This window comes from Sparus aurata, chromosome 17, assembly GCF_900880675.1.
Source record: "Sparus aurata chromosome 17, fSpaAur1.1, whole genome shotgun sequence".
Lineage (NCBI taxonomy): Eukaryota > Metazoa > Chordata > Actinopteri > Spariformes > Sparidae > Sparus > Sparus aurata.
In genome coordinates, this window is record NC_044203.1 from 5,057,411 (window position 1) to 5,079,867 (window position 22,457).

The window sequence follows — 22,457 nt, forward strand, 5'->3', positions numbered from 1 at the left end:
TTAAACCTCAGTCTGCAGCGGGTGCCGTTTTTTTTCGTGTTGCTGGCGAGCTAGTTTTTTTTTTTTGGCTAACTAGTTATTTTCACCACATAAAATACTTGGTTCCGTTCATTCAGTTTACTAATATTCTTTGAAGCCAGGTTATTATTTAATTAATTATATGAGACGCCAAATGCGGGACTTTTATTTTGAAACCGTCTGGCTGTGAACAAAAAGCATCTGGTGTGTGTCTCCGTGTTGAAAGTCTGCCTGCAAGGTTTTGCTGAACATAATGAAAATGAGTTACTTAGCACCTGGCTGATAAAGGGCACAAGGTTTGTTGTTGTCATTTGTTGTCGCTTCATGACATGTTTAGTATTTGATTCAGATCGTAACTTTTACAGTTTTGAACAGTTTTGATATAGCGTGTTTAAGCTAGCGGAACGCTAATTAGCATTAGCCCAACCGTCCTGTCGGTACAGAGGAGCAGAGATGAGGCTTGTCATTTTATTCATTTCATTTGTATGTTTGTTAATATAAAAAAAGGCATTTTGTGTGGTTTTAAGTGACTTTAATATATAAAGTTAACAGTTAATATTTAATACAAATGTCCTGGTTAAAAGTTTAATTATAAGTTAAAAACAATTCATACAGCTCTCTAATAGAGGTTGTCATTTAAGTTAAAACAGATTAAAAAATGAGTTTTCTGTGAATGTAACAATGATTGAAGAAGCTAAGAGAAGAATGCATGATTATATTTTGTGTGAATTTATGATACAATAAGGTCATGATTCATGAAGGAAGATATTTACATCTATTTTTTATACCTTTTTTGTAGCTCTTACGGTGTGTTCGAAGGAGTGTTTAAAGGTTCCTGCAATAAACCATCAGTTAAGGAGAGTCTGACCATCATTCAGCCGGGGATGCTACACCAGGCACGCCAGGAGGACTCTGACGTGTTTTGTCAGTGCCTGGACGCTATGCTGGACGCGGAAAGTTGCTGCATAACGTGTCACTGGAGGAGAGTGGGTGAGTTGTGTTTTTGTCTCTTTTCAATGCAAACATCGATTCACTCTCGCCAGGTATTCACATAAAGCTGGTATAACATGTGGCCCTCAACTTTGTCGATGTCAGCTTTTTCTCAGTGCAGCAGTGTGAGTTTGAGATCAGGCATGTCATAGTTCGAAGTGACGTCTGTGACATCACACTCGAGCAAGCAGTGTGTTGTTATCAAATTTATATTGTCTCGACATTGAATTGTCCCGCTACGATGTACTCCGCTAGCCTGTGCAACAATATTGTCTGTCCATGGAGAATAGTGGGGAGAAGTATATTTATATTTGGGCTTGTTGTTCTGTATGATTTTAACTATTTATTGTTGCGCGTTGCAGTAACTTCTCACTTCTTCCTCCCACTGAAAGTCCTCTTGGTAGTTTTCCTCACAGTACCTCAGACCAGAGCTTGCATGTTAATATTATAATAACGGCAATGATTTGTTACTTATGGTATGTTTACTGTGTACATAGAGCTTTTGTTTGGTGTTTTACATATGCTTATTTATGTGTTGCACTAAAAATGTTTGTTTTCATTTTTGAAAGATGGATGAGTTTCCAGGAGAAGCTTCACGAGTGGAACCTGGCGGAGTTGATCCCAACTTTTGAAGGTATGTAATAATGTTCAACACAAATCAATTAGTGACTTTTTTTTGACTGAATGAACTAATGCCATACATCCATCTTCTACTGCTTCCAGGGCCGGGTAGCGGGGGCAGCAGCCTAAGCAGGGAGACCCAGACCTCCCTCTCCCCAGCCACTTCATCCAGCTCTTCCCGAGGGATCCCGAGGCGTTCCCAGGTCAGCTGAGAGACATGGCTTCTAAGTCTCTGTGAATTCAGCCTGTAATTCAAGTTAAAGTAAACTGTTTTGATGTAATCTTTTTCTAAAATACTGTTTTATGTAGTGACAGTTAAATTACATTTCATGACCAATAAAATAATGTTTTGAAGAGTATTTTGTTGTTTGATCATTTAATAGTAATTTATATCGATTTTACATCCACTGAAGTTAAAGTAAATTAAATGAAACATTCTTAGAAAATGTTGGTAATAAAATTGATATTGTTTTTAACCACAGCTATACTGATAACCTGGTAACCCATTTCTTGGTAGCTTTAACTCATCAGCATGAGTAGTTTTTACCCATTGTTGAGTCAAAATCTTGACCCAGCATTAGGGGTGGGAATTGATAAGTTTTTATCAATATCAATGCCATTGTCGATTCTGCCTATCAATTCAATTCCTTATCAATTCTCATATCGATTCCTGAGTAGGTCATTGAGCGGCAAAAAGGAGTTCTACACAGTCTTCTGCACCAAAAGCAACCATTTTATTTTTTCCCCAAATTATGTCTGCACAAGACTGTGAACATGAACTCATTCAACTCAAACATACAACAAAAAACTGTGCATGCTGCTTGCAGTTGCAAGGCCACCGTGCGCTAATGCAGGATATTTAATGTCAACGTTGTCAATGGAGGTCCCAGTGGAGCTTGTTTGACCAGCAGCAACGCAGGCGCCCTAACACGATATTACAGCATTATTAATATATTTAATTTATATAGCGCCTTTTAGGGTACCCAGGGACACTTAACAAAGTGAAACAAACAAAACAAAGAACAAATTGAGCGCCTGTCAGTCCGCACGGAGGGAATAGCACCGTCCTTATAAACAGATTTGAGTCTGGAGGTCCCGTCCAACATCGCAGCTGCCGGGGGGGGGGGCACAGCAGCAGAGGAGAGTGATAAAGGAGCCAGGTGAATAACCCCGAGGTAGTGGTGGAGGGAGGACAAACGGAGCAACGATGGACAGCCTACAGAGTATTGAGTACATCGGTTTGAAAGTTAGCGTTGCTAGGCTAACAGCTGATCGACGAGGCTAACAGCTGATGGCGGGGCTAACAGCTGATCAGGGGAGAAAGGTGAGTCCATGGTGACAATTGTTCAGGTGTGCAGCCTTCAAAGTTAGTAGCACAGTCCCAGAGCTTAGCATGCTGGGTCAAATCCTCAACCCAATGCGCTGGGTATAAATAACCCAGCATTGGCTCGGTCCCTTTTGGACCCAGCGCTGGGTTATTAAGACCCAGCGCATTGGGTCAAATCCTCAACCCAATGCGCTGGGTCAAATCCTCAACCCAATGCGCTGGGTATAAATAACCCAGCATTGGCTCGGTCCCTTTTGGACCCAGCGCTGGGTTATTAAGACCCAGCGCATTGGGTCAAATCCTCAACCCAATGCGCTGGGTCAAATCCTCAACCCAATGCGCTGGGTATAAATAACCCAGCATTGGCTCGGTCCCTTTTGGACCCAGCGCTGGGTTAGCAATTTCACCCAATTTGGGTTAGTTTTAACCCAGCAGTTTTAAGAGTGTACATTTGTGCACAAGGAAGAGCTGATGAACACCTTTGATTATTTAAACTCCTGACTCGTTTTCTTTAGAGAGTTTATAACTACAGCTTTTAGTTTTGCTGATTAAATGTGCCACAATATTTATTACAGTGACATGACTGTGTTTATGGAAATGTATAGGCGCATCCTGTCTGAATAATGCATCCTTTAAATGGCAGGACACAGACTGTGCCTTTGACTTCAGACCAGCTCTCTGTATGGTGCAATCGTTTTCTGCTGCCTCAAGATAACAATCTGTCATCAGTGCACCTGACCACACCTTATTTTAAGACTAACACGGCCAGTGGCACACAGGTTGGCACAAGCACATTTACTATTTACACAACGTGGGCGCTGGGCGTGAAAATGACAACTGTGTCAGTCTGAAACTAACTCTGATCTAAAACTTTCAGTTGTAATGAAATGGATAGGGTAGATATAAACAAAACCTATAATATAGGGCTAGATTTTTCCTTTAAACAATAACCTAAAACTACCTTATTGTGTCTGTATTCAGACATATAATTATCCATGCTATATCAATATTATAACTAAACTAATTAGCATTTAAAAAATCACATGACAGTGAATTTGTGTTGTTTGTTTACCAAATATCAAAAGTGCATGTAGGGAGTCTGCTCAGTGTAATCTATCCAGTGAATCCAGCCCTGCTCACAGGGTTTTCTCTCAGGATTTCCTGTGTGAAGCAAATAAACTACAGTGATTGTTTAAGTTGTTTTGTCATCTTTCATTCTTTATTTGTGCCTTCTCCCATGGACCAGGGGTCTCATTTATAAACATTGCATATGGACAAAATGGGGCCTGAAAGAGGTATACGCCACTTTCCAAGCAAAATATGTTACTACAAAAACAAACCTGAAGGCAGAATGTCTGCCCCTGGAAGCAAACGCTGTCTCATGTGTACGAACATTTTTGAGGCCAGGTGTATGGGGCGACACTAATGGTGAGGTGGTGATCTGAAGCTGATTGTAGAAATTAAACATGAGAGACTTTATTCTTTGCACAATAATACATCTCACAATTGATTTCACTTCTAATTAAACATCCATGTTGTCATAAACATTCAAACCGGGGGTCATTTGTACTTTGTACTACACATTTAGTGAAGTACAACTATTTCATAAACACCTTTTAAATGTAAAAGACATCAGCCATTTCAAATCTTTGTTGTGTGTAAAATTGCTGCAGTGAACACCATCGACTGTGCTGTCAAAAGCGCACTGTGTGCCACAGGGAGCAAACTGTAGACAGTACTGTGGTTTGTGTAAATTAAGAAAGTGTGGACATAAAGTCAGTGACAGCTCTCGCACAATTGTTACACTTCATATCCTCATTGTAAGTAATAATACAGGTTGTATGATTAAAAGTCTTGGTCTTCACGCTACCTGCTGCTAGATGATTCCAGCACTTCAACGTGGTATATGGCTCCAGCTAGTCGCTTCACTAAGGCTCTTGTCTGTGTATTATATGTTACTAGGAAGCCTGATTATCTTTTGTGCTTCCTTTTAGTGTTCACTAACTATCCCAGCTACCAGTGGCTCCGCACCCCGCAACCCAGCTCTCAGCACCTCTGCAGCCGGCACCCTTTCCACAACCTCAACCTGAGCCTCCACACGTCACCTGGTCCACCAGCACCACAGTGAGCTACCTCTCCTACAACACTTCTCCCGTCTCCGATTGATGCTCCAGCCAGAGTTTCGGTACATCCTGCTCTGCATATTCCACCAAAAAGTGTAACAGCCTGGACTGCATGCAGGGCCGCCTTAACCTAATGTTAGGCCCCGGGGCTGAGAGGGTTGTAGGCCCTCCATCCCCTCGATTTATAGAGTCTCATTTTAAAAAAGCGTAATATCTAGGTAATCTACATCACAAAATGCAGTAGTTTCTTTTGAGACATACAACAGTGAATTTTCCCTCTTTGAGCCAGAAAACACCATAATATTGTTATTAACATATCACTGAGCCCACTGAGCATAAACACAATACGCTTTTTTTAACAGCCACACACAGCAACTTATGGTGATAATAAAACCAAAATGTGTGCAAATATGATTTCAAACGATATTATGAAAAACATCACCAACCATCATCTGCACAAACATTGATAATAACTAATAACAGCATAAGCAAAGAACAGCAACAGATCAAAGTGGAAGCCTGTTCTCCGGCCTCAGCGGGCCTGTCAACCAATCACATGCACCTGCACACACACACTCCATTCAGCCCCATGGATAGCAACATGGCCTAATGCCAGGTGCCAAAAAGATGAAACTGAGCAACATTTATAGAAGGTTTGCAGTATAATCTAAAAACATAATTTAATTTGCGGAAACAGAAATACATTCTGTGCTCAATAAATGTATTTGCATGTTTGCTTTTATGCATTTTAAGGTGCAATAATAACCTCTCACAGACTCTCTGCAGATCGCTCACTCTTGCTCTCAATCTCTCCTTCTGTGCGCTCAACTTCGCCTGCACACTGGCTTAAGTTAGCACTGCGTTAACAACAGCTAATCTGAATTTAGGGTCTGATCTCCAAGTCTCCCACTGGGTTGACTTTGTGGCACATTTATATGGCTGTGCCAACTTGAGCGAGTATTCGCCATCACTGCTGCACTCTGTCCTCTGCTGCAGCGGCGCAGTTACGCGCGTCTCCGAGTGACACCTCCATCCCGATACAAGTCCAGCAGGCTCCACATTGATATAGTAAATAGCTACCCGCAGTGTCTCCACCTTGCTGAGTCGTTTGTCTTCCAGCTCCTGCGGCAGATGCTTTCTGAGCCGCGCGTGGCCTTCATTTACGCAGCGCACTCGAGCCGCTCCTTTTGAGGATGAACGCAGGCTCGAAGGAGTAATCACACACGCCGAGGAGTCCGTGAAAGTAGAATTATGATAACCGTGTGTAAGGTAAACTCTGGCCGTGCACGGGGTCGAGCATCCTTGTTGTGCACTCCGGTGTGGAGAAGCCATGGAGAGCAAGCGTGGAAACAGGCTCCACTAACGCCTCTCTATTAATTAAAAAGGATAGAACATGTTTGCATGCAGTGTGATCCGGGGCAGAGAAGTAGCCCTATCTCTCTCATCAAGATACAAATTGTTTGCATAATGTTCCGACGACACTGTGAATTATTGATATTTAGAAATTGACTGGCATTGAGTGAGGCCCGTGGGCCGCCAGTTGCCCCTGATCTAGACAAACATCTAAGCAAATGTGCATTTCTCTTAAAACAATGCACAACCACAACAATTTAAATCTGCACAAGCTATAAATACAGCACTTTCTTACCTTTTTAGAAGTGCTTTCGTCTGGTCTTTCCGACATGTTAGCATCTTTACTTTGACAGGACTCCGGTCCCATTTTCGCCCAATAAGCGCGCACTTCTGCGTCAATATTGTTTCCCCAGCGGCCCGGGTCACTGTTACATGGGTCATTTGACCCGTCTCCCCCTGACTGCTTTGCAGCCTGGTCTTCTCTCTGGGGCCTGTGTGCTCCCCACTCCTCCTCCCCTCCACTGCTGCGGGTGGTGCCCTGCTCCTCTTCAGCTACATCCACCTGCGCGGCCTGCGCCTCCTCCGCTCCCTCCGGTGTGTGAGATAGCGAGCTTCCCCTGGTGCTGGCTCCATCTTCAGCAGCAGCTGGTTTAAAAAAGTTTTGGGATGCTCTTCAGTAATTCTTTTTCGCGCAACTCTTTCTTAATAAGTTTTTTTATTTTCTGGGCACCACTCTCAAACGTCCTCCCCGACATTTTCCACTAAATGTCACTCAATCATAGAGGGACACACCCCAAAACTAACTATAGACATTCTGATAGGTCAGCCCACGGGCCATAGGCTATGGGGCCACGTGGGTCACTCCTAATTTGGATCAATCAGCAGCCACGTAACGTGCAATTAGAGTGATTGACAGAAAACCTGACAAGTTACAAAACAATATGATCTTTTCAGCATATCGTGAACCTGAACTTGTGAGGCCCCTGGACTTGTGAGGCCCCTGGGCTTCAGCCCAGGTAAGCCCGTGCATTAAAGCGGCCTTGACTGCATGTACTATAATAAAGGAAATTGCCTATTGTTAGGCGTATGCTAGGATTTACATATCTGAATATCTTTTGGTGCACGTGATTTTTCTGCTTTTGGCTGCATGTACACTTTCAGTCTGGATCCCACGCAATGTTTTATAAATAAGAATCCAGAACATACAAATCAATGTCTGGTTCTCAACAGTTTTTGAAAACTTAATCTATTTTGATGCACTAACACATCGAAAGGAAGGGAAAGGGTAAAAAAAAAAGGAGGTGGCTGAGACAGAAATTCTTATAGGAGTAAATTATGGCTTATACTGTGAAAGGAAAAAGAGATCCATCCATCCAACCATCTTCTTCTGCATTATCCGGGGCCGGGTCGCAGGGGCAACTGCCTGAGCAGGGACACCCAGACTTCCCTCTCCCCAGACACTTCCTCCAGCTCTTCCGGGAGGATCCCAAGGCCTTCCGAGGCCAGCCGAGTGTCATAGTCACTCCAGTGTGTCCTGGGTCTTCCTTGGGGTCTCCTCCTGGTGGGACATGCCAGGAACATCCCCCGAGGGAGGCGTCCCGGGGGCATCGAAAACAGATGCCCGAGCTACCTCAGCTGGCTCCTCTCAATGTGGAGGAGCAGCGGACCTACTCCGAGCTCCTCCCAGGTGACAGAGCTCCTCACCTTATCTCTAAGGGAGCGTCCCGCCACCCTGCGGAGGAAACTCATTTGGGCTGCTTGTATCCGGGATCCTATTCTTTTGGTCATAACCCAAAGTTCATGGCCATAGGTGAGGGTAGGAATGTAGATTGACCGGTAAATCAAGAGGTTCATCTTTCGGCTCAGCTCTCTCTTCACCACGACAGACTGATACAACAACCGCATTACTGCGGCCGCTGCACCGATCCGCCTGTCAATCTCACTCTCCATCCTTCCCTCACTCGTGAACAAGACCCCAAAATACTTAAACTCCTCCACTTGGGGCAGGAGCTCTCCCACAACCTTGGGGGGAGCAGGCCACCTTTTTCCGGTCGAGAACCATGGCCTTTGACTTGGAGGTGCTGATTCTCATCCCAGCCACTTCACTCTCAGCTGCAAACCGCCCCAGGACATGCTGGAGGTCCTGGCTCGAAGGAGCCAACAAGACAACATCATCTGCAAAAAGCAGAGATGAAATCCAGTGGCTCCCGAACAAGACCCCCTCTGGCCCCTGGCTGCGCCTAGAAATTCTGTACATAAAAATAATTAACAGAACCGGTGACAAAGGGCAGCCCTGCTGGAGTCCAACATGCTACAGGAACAGGTCTGACTTACTGCCGGCAATGCGAACCAAGCTCCTGCTCCATTTGTACAGGGACCGTACAGCCCTTAGCAGAGGGCCTCTGACCTCGTACTCCCGAAGCACCTCCCACAGAATGCCACGAGGTCAACATGGTTGAATGCTTTCTCCAAGTCCACAAAACACATGTGGACTGGTTAGGCAAACTCCCATGAACCCTCGAGTATGGAGCTGGTTCAGTGTTCCGTGGCTAGGACGAAAACCGCATTGTTCCTCCTGAATTCGAGGCTCGACTACCGTCTCATCTCCAATACCATGGAATAGACTTTCCCAGGGAGGCTGAGGAGTGTGATCCCCCGATAGTTGGAACACACCCTCCAGTCCCCCTTTTTGTATAGGTGGACCACCACCTTGGTCTGCCAGTCAAGAGGCACTGTCCCGACTGCCACGCGATGCTGCAGAGACGTGTCAGCCAAGACAGCCCCACAACATCCAGAGACTTGAGGTAGTCAGGGCGGATCTCATCCACCCCAGTGCTTTGCCACCAAGGAGCTTCCCAACTACCTCAGTGACTTCAGCTTGGGTGATGAATGAATCCACTTCTGAGTCCCCAGCCTCTGCTTCCTCTATGGAAGGCATGTCAGTGGGATTGAGGAGATCCTCAAAGTATTTCTTCCACCGCCCAACAATGTCCACAGTCGAGGTCAACATCTCCCCACCTCCACTATAAACAGTGTTGGTGGAGGACTGCTTCCCCCTCCTGAGGCGCCAGATGGTTTGCCAGAATTTCTTCAAGGCCAACCGATAGTTCTCCTCCATGGCTCCCTGAACCTGCAAATCAAAAACAGTATCGGGCTGCTGAATCTGTAACCTTGAAATTTTCAATCATGGATGTGGGGAACTAGGGCTGCTGATTGGGCTGCAACACCCCCCCTAAAACAACACTAGAAATTCTGCGTAATTTACGAGAAGGTGACTGGCTTCCTGCATGCCTGCGTCTATGATGAAAACCATCTAATAAAGCAATAATTGAATAAAATAAAACCTCAACACATAATTTTTATGGTATTGTAGTGAGAAGCAATAACAAGGCGGCGAGTTATCGCTGACAAGCTCCAACTCCGGAGCTATGTCAGTTATTCACTTTTAACACACACATACAACATGCTAGCAACTTAGCAACATAACTGGGTGACTTACTATTTTACTCACAATGTGACAAAATCACACTAAACCATGCCCACTTTGGATTTGAACATCCATGGGCTTTCCCCAACACGTAACAGTATGTTTTATCATCATTAACTTTATTTTTTAAAATGTTTTGATCAAAAAAACCCAAAAAAGAACGACCACTTGAAATTAATGTGGAATTATGAAAAAGAAAATGCCACAAATTGTCTATCAACACAGGCTAGCAAGTCCTTGGCGTTTAGCAAACATATGAATTACTGCTTCCCACACACACACACAAACACACACACACACAAACACACACACACACACACACACACCTACCCCTACCTGCCTCCCTCACCTCAATCACCATTATCTTTATGAGTAGATACCACCAGAGGTCATGTTCAATCACAGGCACAGATATAGCCCTTTTCCCTCCGCTCCCCTATTTCTGCCTCATAATCTAACTCTCTAGCATTTGATTGATTGATACATGAAGCCAATATTAGCCTGCTTCGAAAAATCCTTTATATTATAACAAGTGATTAGTATTTCTAAGGACACAGAGATGATTAGAAGCCTTAGTTATTTAGAAATGATTTTACAATAGTTTAAGGTGCATTTTTTGAGGTTTTTGGCAACTTGGGGGCAGCATCCTTACAATTGCATTCATTTCGACAGTTTATTTGTTAAAATGTCCATTGAGGGTCTGACAATGTATACGTCGCAGGAGTCCAATGCTGAATTTGTGGAGTACTCTTTAAGAAGATGTTTAGTCATGTTTTTAGAGATGTTTTCTCTCATTCAATGAATTCATGGATCAAGATTAATTCATTATTATTATTTTGTCCTCATGCAATACACGATTGTATACTGACATTTTGTAGTAATTCCCAGATGCAGTGTTTTTCTTCTCTGGTCCCGGAGGCCCGCTGCACTGCATGTGTTTGGATGTTTCCCTGACACATCACATTTGATCCAAATGAGCGGGTCGTTATCAGGCTTGATGTTGGGCTGATCATTTGGATGAGGTGTGTTGGCCCAGGGGAACATCTCACACATGCAGGGCACGGGTCCAAGAATAGGATTGAAAAACACTGCCCCTCGGCTACATACACAAGCACATGCACACACACACACACACACACACACACACACACACACACACAAACAAAAATTATACAGACTAGCCTAATTATAATAATAATTAAGTCAAAAAGTTAAAATATTTAGGGTGGAGTATTGAGCATGAGTTGAGGAGTCTCACAGATGAATGAAGCTGCTCTGGTGGTACAGCAGCAGCAGTTATTTCTGTATCTTTTGCCAGATGGCAGCAGGGTGAAAAGCTCTGTGCAGACACATCACCTCATCAGTCACACTAGTGCTCTGTAGAAAAGCATTGCTCAAAATGTTGAGTGGAGGGTATTGTCCTGGAAAGTGTTGGACAGCTGAGCAGCCAACAAATATCGTCATCATTTTCAGTGCAGAAGCGAAGAGGGGAAAACCTTGTTGATGAAGGCCAGAATACTCTCCATCTTCTTCTTCATCTTTAGACATTAAAGAGATATAAGATACTGTCAAACATCCTCAGCATCAACTTTCAATATCCCAGCTTCTAGTATGCAGCCAGTGTTCTGTGTCATCTAACGTAATTTGTGCATAGTGTACGTACATGAGTGTTGTGTGACGTTTAACGTAGTGAGTCAGACAGAGTGGCAGCCTTACTGTGAACCCCAGCAGTAAGAGCTGCACATTTATGTGCAAATGCATTGTGTTTGCCGATGTCAATTCCCTCTGTGATTGTATTCATGGAAAACCGATTCCTCCGAGGTTTGTGACGGCTGTCGCCAGCGCCTACCCTCTGAGTTATTCATAGGCCCTTTAGAAAGCTTGGCACTATCACAAAACAGTTTGTTTGTAACTGGCAGCAGCATCAAATGCCTGGCCACCTTCATCCTCTCCTCCCGTTCTCCTATCTTCGCTCTTCTCACCGTGCTGGCTGAAGCTTAAGGGGCTGTCGATAAGCGACCTCATAGAGCAATTAATGCAAATAGTTTAACCTTTTATTCCAGCTTCCTAGAGAAATCATTGTGACTTCATAACCCAGGTCATCAATAAAGACTCAGCTCATGAGTCATTTCAGAAAGGTTAATAAGTATAACCCTCTTTCCCAAACTCTCCCTGGTTGAAATCATAAGCCCTCCTGGTCCCTGTTCAGCACTTCAATGAATGCCTTCCTCAATCTACATCTATTTGTATTTTCATTAAATACGTCTTTTATAAGCCTGCAATCGCTCGTACAAATTGATCGATCCTGTCAGACATTAGATAGGGAGCGTCTGACTGGATCAAATACATTCCTTTTAATGAGGCTACAGGAGACTAAAGAGGGTGACTGACAATCAGTGATGTCCACTAGCTTGTGATTTGCATGTACTGCACTTCTTCACCTGTGCTGTCCTCTGCTGACTGAGGTCAGAGGACTATGATGGACATTTATGATCAAACAATTCTAGGATGTTTGGAGCACCGGGAAATTACTGTCCTGTGGAAAGACATGCATAAACAGTGGTCATCATTGTCCAGATTATCCAGAAGTGGTGTGGCTTCTATGTAGCAAGGCTTGAAGAAGGAGGTTGGGGTGGGGGTTAGGGAGTGTAGTGTGACAAACTTTACATCCCCAAGTTCACATTCTGTTGCATACTTGCAATAAATCTTTGCCTTATTAGTGACTGTAACATGGTCTTTCCCTAACCTTAACCCGATGCATAGTTGACCACACTTAGATGAATAGAAAAGCAACACTTGCTTTGTCTCTTTTCTGGTGCAGGGGATCAAATCCCACAAAAAAACCAGGACACACTTATCACCTCTGCCTTTACTTATTTTAAAAAGTAGATGTTTTGGTCACAGAGATGTTTCTTAAGTTGTCTTAACTAAAACTACAAATAGCTTAGCTGTACTTTATTTGCATAACCACAATCTTTCCCCAATCTCAACAATACTGAAGCTGCTATTTGTAGATATAGCAGAAAACTGTAGTCAAATATCAAAAGGCTATTGACTTAAGACCAAATCAATATGACATTGTGCATTCACCAATATTCAATCCCCAGTAGACAACCAGCAGCTGAGTTGAGTTGCAGGGATATATACTGAGGTATCTCGATGGCAACACATTCTGATCTTTGAGTTTACATAGTTTAGATTTAACGATGAGTAATTGTTTCTCCTTAGGCGAGTGAAGGAATGTAGGCAAAGTGAGGCTCACAGCTCCAAGGGTCTTGGAGTTGTTCTTCAGCTGGGGGTGTGTTAAAGGTTAGCAGGCCATAAAGTACTAAACTGAGTTTGGCCCCCACGCCAAGTGGAGGGAGATGCTTAAACGTTTATGTTCCCGTAGAAGCCAGGGAACCCATTTGGGTAATTTTGGGGACAAGACCTAAAGTTGACCGTAGCCAAGCTAGATGAGTTATGGGAGATGAGCAGGGAGACAGGTCAACTCCTCGTCTATTGGATAATTTACCAAAGCGACCAATTAGAAGAAGTGGGTGTGTACTGGAAAAGGGACTCTAAAAACCCTTGCATAGGAAGAGAAGGAAGGGTGGCATTTGGTAGATCTCCTACGATGGAAAGCTTATTAGGAGTTCTAATAGGACAGAGGGTGAAGCATTTTGGCATTGATTTTGCCATAGATTTGAGATTACCAGCAAAGCAGCCACCTTCTGCTGGCATGAGATCTGTTTCAGTAAAGATTGCTGTATCATTCCACCCAGCCTTGCCTCCGCAGAATTCTTTTATCAACATACTACTCGCCGACACCTTTGATGAAGAGAACCCAGAAACCACAATACAAATCTACAAACTTTTTCTGTTGTGATTTTCAGCTGTAGCTGTAAAATTCAAAGATATATAGTTGAACATGGTGGTGACATTTCTACTGTGCTTGTTTAATGAACAGTGTTGCTTTGCTGGTGTCTTTGTCTTATATACCAATCAGTGGCAACTGGGACTAACTGCCACATTATTTTGTCATTTTCTTTAGTCTGTGGCCCAATAGGTATACTAGGTCCCCAATGTTTGATAAAGTGTTGTTACTAAAGAGCTGTGAAAGTATCAAACATGCATTTTATATGAATGAAATGGTAACAGTTACTGTGAACAAATATTCTGATTCCTGGCAATCGTGTAGTGATAATCAACTTTTACATGACACGAGAGGTCTACAATGCACATAAATGGATAATTGTTCATGATAGATTTCTCATATGCTACACAGCCCATCAGAAAATGTAACTAAATCTACAAACATTTCAAGAAAAGCACATAGTGACTTGACTTTATTTTTAGCCGTGTATATATACCGAACACTGGTCAATGGAAACTAAAACCATTGACCCGCTTATGACTGGATTCAAAATCACACTGAAAATCAAAGTAAAACATTGAGATCAAAGGCTGGTCTAACTTCATGTATGTTTTTTGTGAAAAGGTGGTATGTGTTCCACAGTTTTGGAAATCCTCAAGACTGCAATGATATACATATTCTTTGCAGGTATATGTAAACCTTGAAGGTACTTTCCAGGTCTGTGTGTGGTAGTATTGGTTTGTTTTGGAGATGGTTCTGAAAAAGATTAAACAATCTGGACAACTTTTTTGACTTGTGGTTGAAAGGTTAAAGTCTGAATCCAATATGACTCCTAAATTACTGGCAGTGAGCTTTATTTTCGCAGTTAGGGGGCCAAAGGTACTTTGAGACTAATGTTTGGTTTAGGCGAATTGAAGAGATTTCTGATTTTGGGTTGTTGAGTTGAAGAAAATTATGTGCCATCCAACATTTAATAATGCTTAGACAACTAAAAAACAGAAGCTAGATATTTTGAGTCACCTGGTCTCAGCTGAAGGTATATTTACATGTTGTCTCCATTGCAATGAAAAGAAAGATTTCATATGTGGGTAATATATGTCCAAGTGGGCAAAGAAAGACAAAAGATAGTAAAATAAAGATATAAAATAAAATCTGACCTACAATTGAAACTTGCGGTACCCCACAGGAAATATGGGTTTTAGACAATGTGTAATTAACTAAAGTGACTGTCTATGTTCTTTGTAAAAGGTAAAAAATAAATGGCTCCATTTGCATTGCATGATGCTTATTTTATGGCCCTGTGGTGAATTTTGTCGCACTGCTGATATAAGAATCACTTATAAATACCAAGCTAACTTATTTTTCATACAAATATTGTAATATGATTCACACCAGTAATATGAATCATACAGATATTTGTGCCATCAACTTACAGGTCACCTAATATTCCATAGGTTTAACCAAAACCTAGCCTAAAATGAAACAATTCACTTTGATTAATAGTGAAGCTATAAATCCAGATGTTTGCACCTGCAGCAACAGCTGTTCGAAAACACCCCACTGTGCTCTGTACAAGTCTGTCAACGTTGTGAGTGAGTGACCCACAAAATATATAAGACCAATTGGTTTCAGTTAATTATATTAATGAAAGCAGCACTAAATGACTTGAGTAGAGTGTAATGTAAGGCACATTACACTCTACTCAAGTCATTCAGTTACATTCCGCAGATCATACTTTTAAAGTATGGCAAAGTAACTCTCATAAAGCATTACAGAGAAAAGGCTGCCATCCCAACTGGGTTGTCAGAGACCCCAATTACCCCAGACACAGTGTCCTGCCTGCTGTGTCTGAGGGACGAAACCCCAGGCTCACAGACAGCTTTATCACACAGGCCATAAGACTGTTGGGGCTCTATCTTGCACTAAGCGCAATTAACTTTGTACACTGGCCCTGGTATAATTCCTGTTTTGCATTCGACGCACATTAGAATTTTCCCTCCACAGACAGCACGTCCTTAAATTAGGGAATGAATTTGCGCTCCCGGGGGTGGTTCAGCGAAAAGAGGAGGCGTGTTCCGCGCAAACGTTCACTAGTGCTATTTTGCTGTTTCAGAAAACAATTCCGAAACAGACCAGGAAATACCTTGTCTAAAGTCAGTGGCGCTTATTCAGATGCTATTTTAAGGGCACATGCTTGGCCATAATGTAGCGTGTGCTCAACGTGCATACACGTTGCTTCTCTCATCTACAAGGAAGCAGTTGCGAGACAAGAGGGTCTGGCTGCCTCCAGCGTGAGGCTGCTTCCTGTACAGACTCCGCTCTTGGACCGCATCCAGCATAGACAAATACATAGACGCCTCATTCAGTGTTGGACCGTACGTCGACGTCGCCGCCATATTGGATGTGGCAGCTCCGCCCCGTGAACTAACACAAGTCAATGGAGTGAACTTTATAAAGTGCCTTCTACACAGTGCTATAAGTTAATGCCTCATTTACACATTCACACACGTACGGGTATATTCAGGAAACAGAGAGGAACCAAAAACAACGTCTGTAACGTCTGATGATTATAAACGTTAACTACTCCTCATATGTTCAGTATACAGGTCAGCACCAAACCATTTTATAATGTATGAGTGTTTACAGCTGCTAATGTATGTAACGCTGTTACTGTGATGATATATGACCATAACCTAGCAGGCTGCTCATATTTGCCGACTTTGCTATATAACTTTCAACATAAATGCAAAAAAGTAAAACAGACAGTTTACAGCTACAGCAGATCTACTGATTGCGTTTCAGATTTGCCCCTCGCTGTCCACCGTCAAAATTGATCAAGTTGCGCAAGGCACGGGTCGAGTATTGGTAAACATCATGACCGGCCACCGCTGTCAATGTTTTTTATGCCTCTGCTTCATGTCTTCATGTCGCTCCGCAAGAAGTCAATTTATTTGTCACAATGGAACTTCATTCAAAGCAGGGCTCCACCAAAGAGCCTGCAATCGTTGCGGGATGTTCTCTGATGTGTCAGTGTTTCCCCTACATGCATGCTGCTGCGGGATATTCAGCGCGGAAACATAAAAAAAAAATACTTTTTTTTTTTTTCGTTTAATATCATGGGCGAACGGTGAATTTAAGTTAGGGACACAATAAAAGCACTACACCCTAAGTTGTCTTAAATCGATTATTATTGTCGCTATTTGTATAATTTCTACAAATCACCGTTTAAGTTGAGTGACTGAAATCCTCGCCATCCTATTCAAAGGCTGCAACAGGCTTCCCATCGAACCGGGGTGAAGTTAGTTTCAGGTTGGATATTCGGCGGATATTCACTCGGGTCCAGCCGCGACTTTATGTTCACCCAGTGTCAGCAGCAGGAGGACACTGTGTTCTAAGAATTTTGGACGTGTGGGGCCAACTAATTCTTTCTTAGCTGCAGCCAACATCGGGACAAACTAAATGTAAAGAGAGACATAGTGGAACCGTATATTTTCCTGCTCTTTTGTCCTTTGCCAATCACACCTATGAGCAGTAGAGGAAGAGGAAGAAGTAGTAGTTTAGATAGTTCCCTACTAAAAAAACAATCAGTGGGCAATTAACAGCTATCCCTATGCTGTTCAGTGTTTCCTACAGGAAATCTTGTCGTGATTGTGAACACTTCAGTGGCCGGTCAAAACATATTTTGGCTCTTTCTTGACTTTGAATGGGAGCATCTACGCTGCAATTGCCCGTCGTGCATCAATAAAATATGTCTGATTCTGATTGATATATTATGACGTCAGTTGTCCATATTTAAACTTAAATTTAATGAAACAAGTTGACAGTATGGGAGACAGAAATCACATTTACATGTCAGGATCTGGTTATTATGGACACAGATTAAATATTTAACTGTCATGTATCATCACAGTAACAGCGTTACATATTAGCAGCTCATGAAAACATTATAAAATGGTTTGGTGCTGACCTGTATACTGAACATATGAGGAGTAGTTAACGTTTATAATCATCAGACGTTACAGACGTTGTTTTTGGTTCCTCTCCATCCATCCATTATCGTCCGCTTATCCGGGGCCGGGTCGCGGGGGCAGCTGCCTGAGCAGGGACACCCAGACTTCCCTCTCCCCGGACACTGCCTCCAGCTCTTCCGGGAGGATCCCAAGGCGTTCCCAGGCCAACTGAGTGACATAGTCACACCAGCGTGTCCTGGGTCTTCCCCGGGGTCTCCTCCCGGCGGGACATGCCAGAAACACCTCCCGAGGGAGGCGTCCCGGGGGCATCCGAAACAGATGCCCGAGCCACCTCAGCTGGCTCCTCTCGATGTGGAGGAGCAGCGGCTCTACTCCGAGCTCCTCCCGGGTGACGGAGCTCTTCACCCTATCTCTAGGGAGCGCCCTGCCACCCTGCGGAGGAAACTCATTTCGGCCGCTTGTATCTGGGATCTTATTCTTTCGGTCATGACCCAAAGTTCATGGCCATAGGTGAGGGTCGGAGCGTAGATTGACTGGTAAATCGAGAGCTTCGCCTTTCGGCTCAGCTCTCTCTTTACCACGACAGACCGATACAACGACCGCATTACTGCGGCCGCTGCACCGATCCGCCTGTCAATCTCACGCTCCATCCTTCCCTCACTCGTGAACAAGACCCCAAGATACTTAAACTCCTCCACTTGAGGCAGGAACTCTCCTCCCACCTGGAGGGAGCAAGCCACCTTTTTCCGGTCAAGAACCATGGCCTCGGATTTGGAGGTGCTGATTCTCATCCCAGCCGCTTCACACTCGGCTGCAAACCGCCCCAGGACATGCTGGAGGTCCTGGCTCGAAGGAGCCAACGAGACCACATCATCTGCGAAAAGCAGAGATGAGATCCAGTGGCTTCCGAACCAGATCCCCTCCGGCCCGTGGCTGCGCCTAGAAATTCTGTCCATAAAAATAATGAACAGAACCGGTGACAAAGGGCAGCCCTGCCGGAGTCCAACATGCACTGGGAACAGGTCTGACTTACTGCCGGCAATGCGAACCAAGCTCCTGCTCCGGTCGTACAGGGACCGTACAGCCCTTAACAGAGGGCCTCCGACCCCGTACTCCCGGAGCACCTCCCACAGAATGCCACGAGAGACACGGTCGAATGCCTTCTCCAAGTCCACAAAACACATGTGGACTGGTTAGGCAAACTGCCATGAACCCTCGAGCACCCTGCGGAGGGTATAAAGCTGGTCCAGTGTTCCACGGCCAGGACGAAAACCGCATTGTTCCTCCTGAATCCGAGGTTCGACTATCGGCCGAATTCTCCTCTCCAGTACCCTGGAATAGACTTTCCCAGGGAGGCTGAGGAGTGTGATCCCCCGATAGTTGGAACACACCCTCCGGTCCACCTTTTTAAATAGGGGGACCACCACCCCGGTCTGCCAGTCCAGAGGCACTGTCCCCAACTGCCACGCGACGCTGCAGAGACGTGTCAGCCAAGACAGTCCAACAACATCCAGAGACTTGAGGTACTCAGGGCGGATCTCATCCACCCCCGGTGCTTTGCCACTGAGGAGCTTCCGAACTACCTCAGTGACTTCGGCTTGGGTGATGGATGGGTCAACCTCTGAGTCCCAGCCTCTGCTTCCTCTATGGAAGGCGTGTCAGTGGGATTGAGGAGATCCTCTAAGTATTCCTTCCACCGCCCGACGATATCCCCAGTCGAGGTCAACAGCTCCCCACCTCCACTGTAAACAGTGTTGGTGGAGGACTGCTTCCCCCTCCTGAGGCGCCGGATGGTTTGCCAGAATTTCTTCGAGGCCGACCGGTAGTCCTCCTCTATGGCCTCCCCGAACTCTTCCCAGACCCGAGTTTTTGCTTCCAAGACTGCCCGTGCTGCCGCACGCTTGGCCTGCCGGTACCCGTCAGCTGCCTCAGGAGTCCCCCGGGCCAGCCAGGATCCAACTCACCATCAGGTGGTGATCAGTTGACAGCTCAGCCCCTCTCTTCACCCGAGTGTCCAAGACATACGGCCGGAGGTCAGATGACACGACCACAAAGTCGATCATTGATCTCCGGCCTAGGGTGTCCTGGTGCCACGTGCACATATGGACACCCTTATATGGTTCCTCTCTGTTTCCTGAATATACCCGTACATGTGTGAATGTGTAAATGAGGCATTAACTTATAGCACTGTGTAGAAGGCGCTTTATAAAGTTCACTCCATTGACTTGTGTTAGTTCACGGGGCGGAGCTGCCACATCCAATATGGCGGTGACGTCGACATCTCTGCTGGCACTCCTGGATGCCACGGCAGATGTCACGGGTAGCGGCACAAGCAGTGGCACCTCTCGGCACGCAGTGGCAAAAGCACTGGCACCTCCCGGCATGCAGTGGCACAAGCACTGGCACCTCCCGGCATCCAGTGGCACCTCCTGGCATGCAGCGGCACCTCCTGGCATGCAGCGGCACCTCCCGGCATCCAGTGGCACCTCCTGGCATCCAGTGGATCAATCAGAGCGTCATCTCACATTCCCTTTAAAAGCAGGCGCGCTTGTTCCATGGCGGATTACTATTATAATGGCGAATTTGCCAGGCGCACGGCAGGAGCGGTTCACGGCCGAGGAGACCAACGTTCTCGTCAGGGCTATAAAAGACCGAGAAGTGGCATTGTATGGGGATGGGAGAAATCCATTCAAATTAGCTTTGGTTAAACGGGCGTGGGAGGAAATTGCCACAATTGTTTCTAAGGCTGGCATCCCCATGACATCGCACCGGGCCTCGGGAGCAGTGCGCACGGGCCGAGCAGTGCGCAAGGGCCAGCTGAGGAGGGAGCAGCGCAAACACCAAGGTGCAGAGGATCCAGACCCACTACACGCCGTGGTAGCATTGTCAGACCGGACCGCACTGTCCAGGATGCGGCAAGGTATTAATGCCCGTCTTGACCGGGTGGCGATGTTGCTGCAGCCTCTCAGGCGCATCGCCTCAAGTCTCCAAACGCACCACCTGCTCCTGTTGTTCCCCTTCCTCCTCCTCCCCCAACTCCATCTCCGTCCACCCGCTCCACTATACTAGGAGCACATCGTGCATTGCCACTCCCGGACCCTCACGGCTACGGCAGGCGCGTCGCATATCAGAGGGAAAAAGAATTAGTTCTTCTGTTTAAATCTTTTCAACTTTTTTTTTGTATGGTTTGCAAAAACAGGAACTGCTTCCTTGTAGATGAGATAAGCAAAGTGTATGCACGTTGAGCACACACTACATTATGGCCAAGCGTGCGCCCTTAAAATAGCATCTGAATAAGCGCCACTGACTTTGGACTAGGTTTTTCCTGGTCTGTTGCGGAAGTGTTTTCTGAAACGGCAAAATAGCACCAGTGAACGTTTGCGCCGGAACACACCTCCTCTTTTGGCTGAACCGCCCCCGGGAGTGCAAATTCATTCCCTAATTTAAGGACGTCTGTGGAGGGAAAATTCCAATGTGCGCCGAATGCAAAATAGGAATTATACAAGCGCCAGTGTACAAAGTCAGTTGCGCTTAGTGCAAGATAGAGCCCTTGAGCTCTCAAGCTCATCACTATGTCAGTTTACTCGCACTGCGCTGGTGCACTCTGTATACATTGTGTTCATGTATATACATACGTACAGTTTATACATACATTTTACTGCAAGACCTGCACCTAACAGTTTCTACTTTATATAACATTTTATATGTAATAGATGTCTGAAAAGGTCTCATTTCTCAGACGCAGACATGGAAGATTCTGCATCGATGCAGAGAATGAGCAACGTGGCTCCCATGCTTTGAATTGGGGGCTGACTTAAGGCTAACATTACTTAAGTGGGAGCTTTGTCTGAGGGAGGCAGAGATCATCTGTGGGGGAGTTTTTTAATCACTGTAGTTTTTTAAACAGACATCTTGGGGCACATGTTGGATTTTATGAATGTGCTAGGAAGCTCGAACTGAACATGACCCACGCTGAGTGTGACTTATGCCTCGCAACAATTACTTATCACGTTAGCCACTTTCATCTGAAGCTTATGTCTGCAGCCATAAATTACAACTGTTACAGCACAATCTGAGGAGGCGCAGTCAACTTTACCATCCAACTCAGTCAATAAATGCCTTATCTAAAAGCTGCCATGAGAAAACAATATTACTGTAGATTACTGCACATTTGTAAGATAATAATTAAAAGGGCAATTTAAATGATGAAACGTAGCCATGTGCAGTGATATAGATCACTGAGGATGCCATACACTGAGATGCAACGAGAATTGTATTGTACTGAAATCACTGACAGCTGAATCTCAATCTTAATCACATCAAATTGTGAAGCCAGTGAAGATTCACACCTCTAGTATGTAATAGTTTAGATTACATTTCACTTTATTCAGTTTAATTTTATATATACATTATATTTAAGTACTATATTTTCTGTATGTCTCTGCGTCTTCCGTGCGGGATTTTCTCTTTATTCATATTGAATTCATATTAATCAATGCTGAAGGGTGCCTGAGATAAAGAACTTGAAACTAAAAGGGTTTCTGATGGCTGAAATCAGTAACATATCACAGCTCACAAATATTGACCTCATTCTAAAAATTTAAATGAAAAAACATAAAAGTGCAAAACAATGTTGATGTGCAAATTATTCACATGAATAAATGTCCCCAGTGAGTAAAGGCCTTGAGACTTTACTTGTTACTTATTGTGT

General features: G+C 44.6%; 1 long non-coding RNA gene across 2 annotated transcripts; it reads left to right on the forward strand.

Annotated features, from left to right (window-relative positions):
- The first annotated feature begins 204 nt into the window (after positions 1-204).
- LOC115567688 (uncharacterized) lies at positions 205-5,211 on the forward strand. 2 transcript variants are annotated; one of them, XR_003981244.1, is made up of 5 exons: positions 205-314; positions 818-1,008; positions 1,578-1,642; positions 1,732-1,832; positions 4,951-5,211. It is a non-coding gene; the product is annotated as an uncharacterized LOC115567688 (long non-coding RNA). The 2 variants fall into 2 exon arrangements; XR_003981243.1 differs by lacking the exon at positions 4,951-5,211 and having other exon boundaries at positions 1,732-1,984.
- Positions 5,212-22,457: the final 17,246 nt, after the last annotated feature.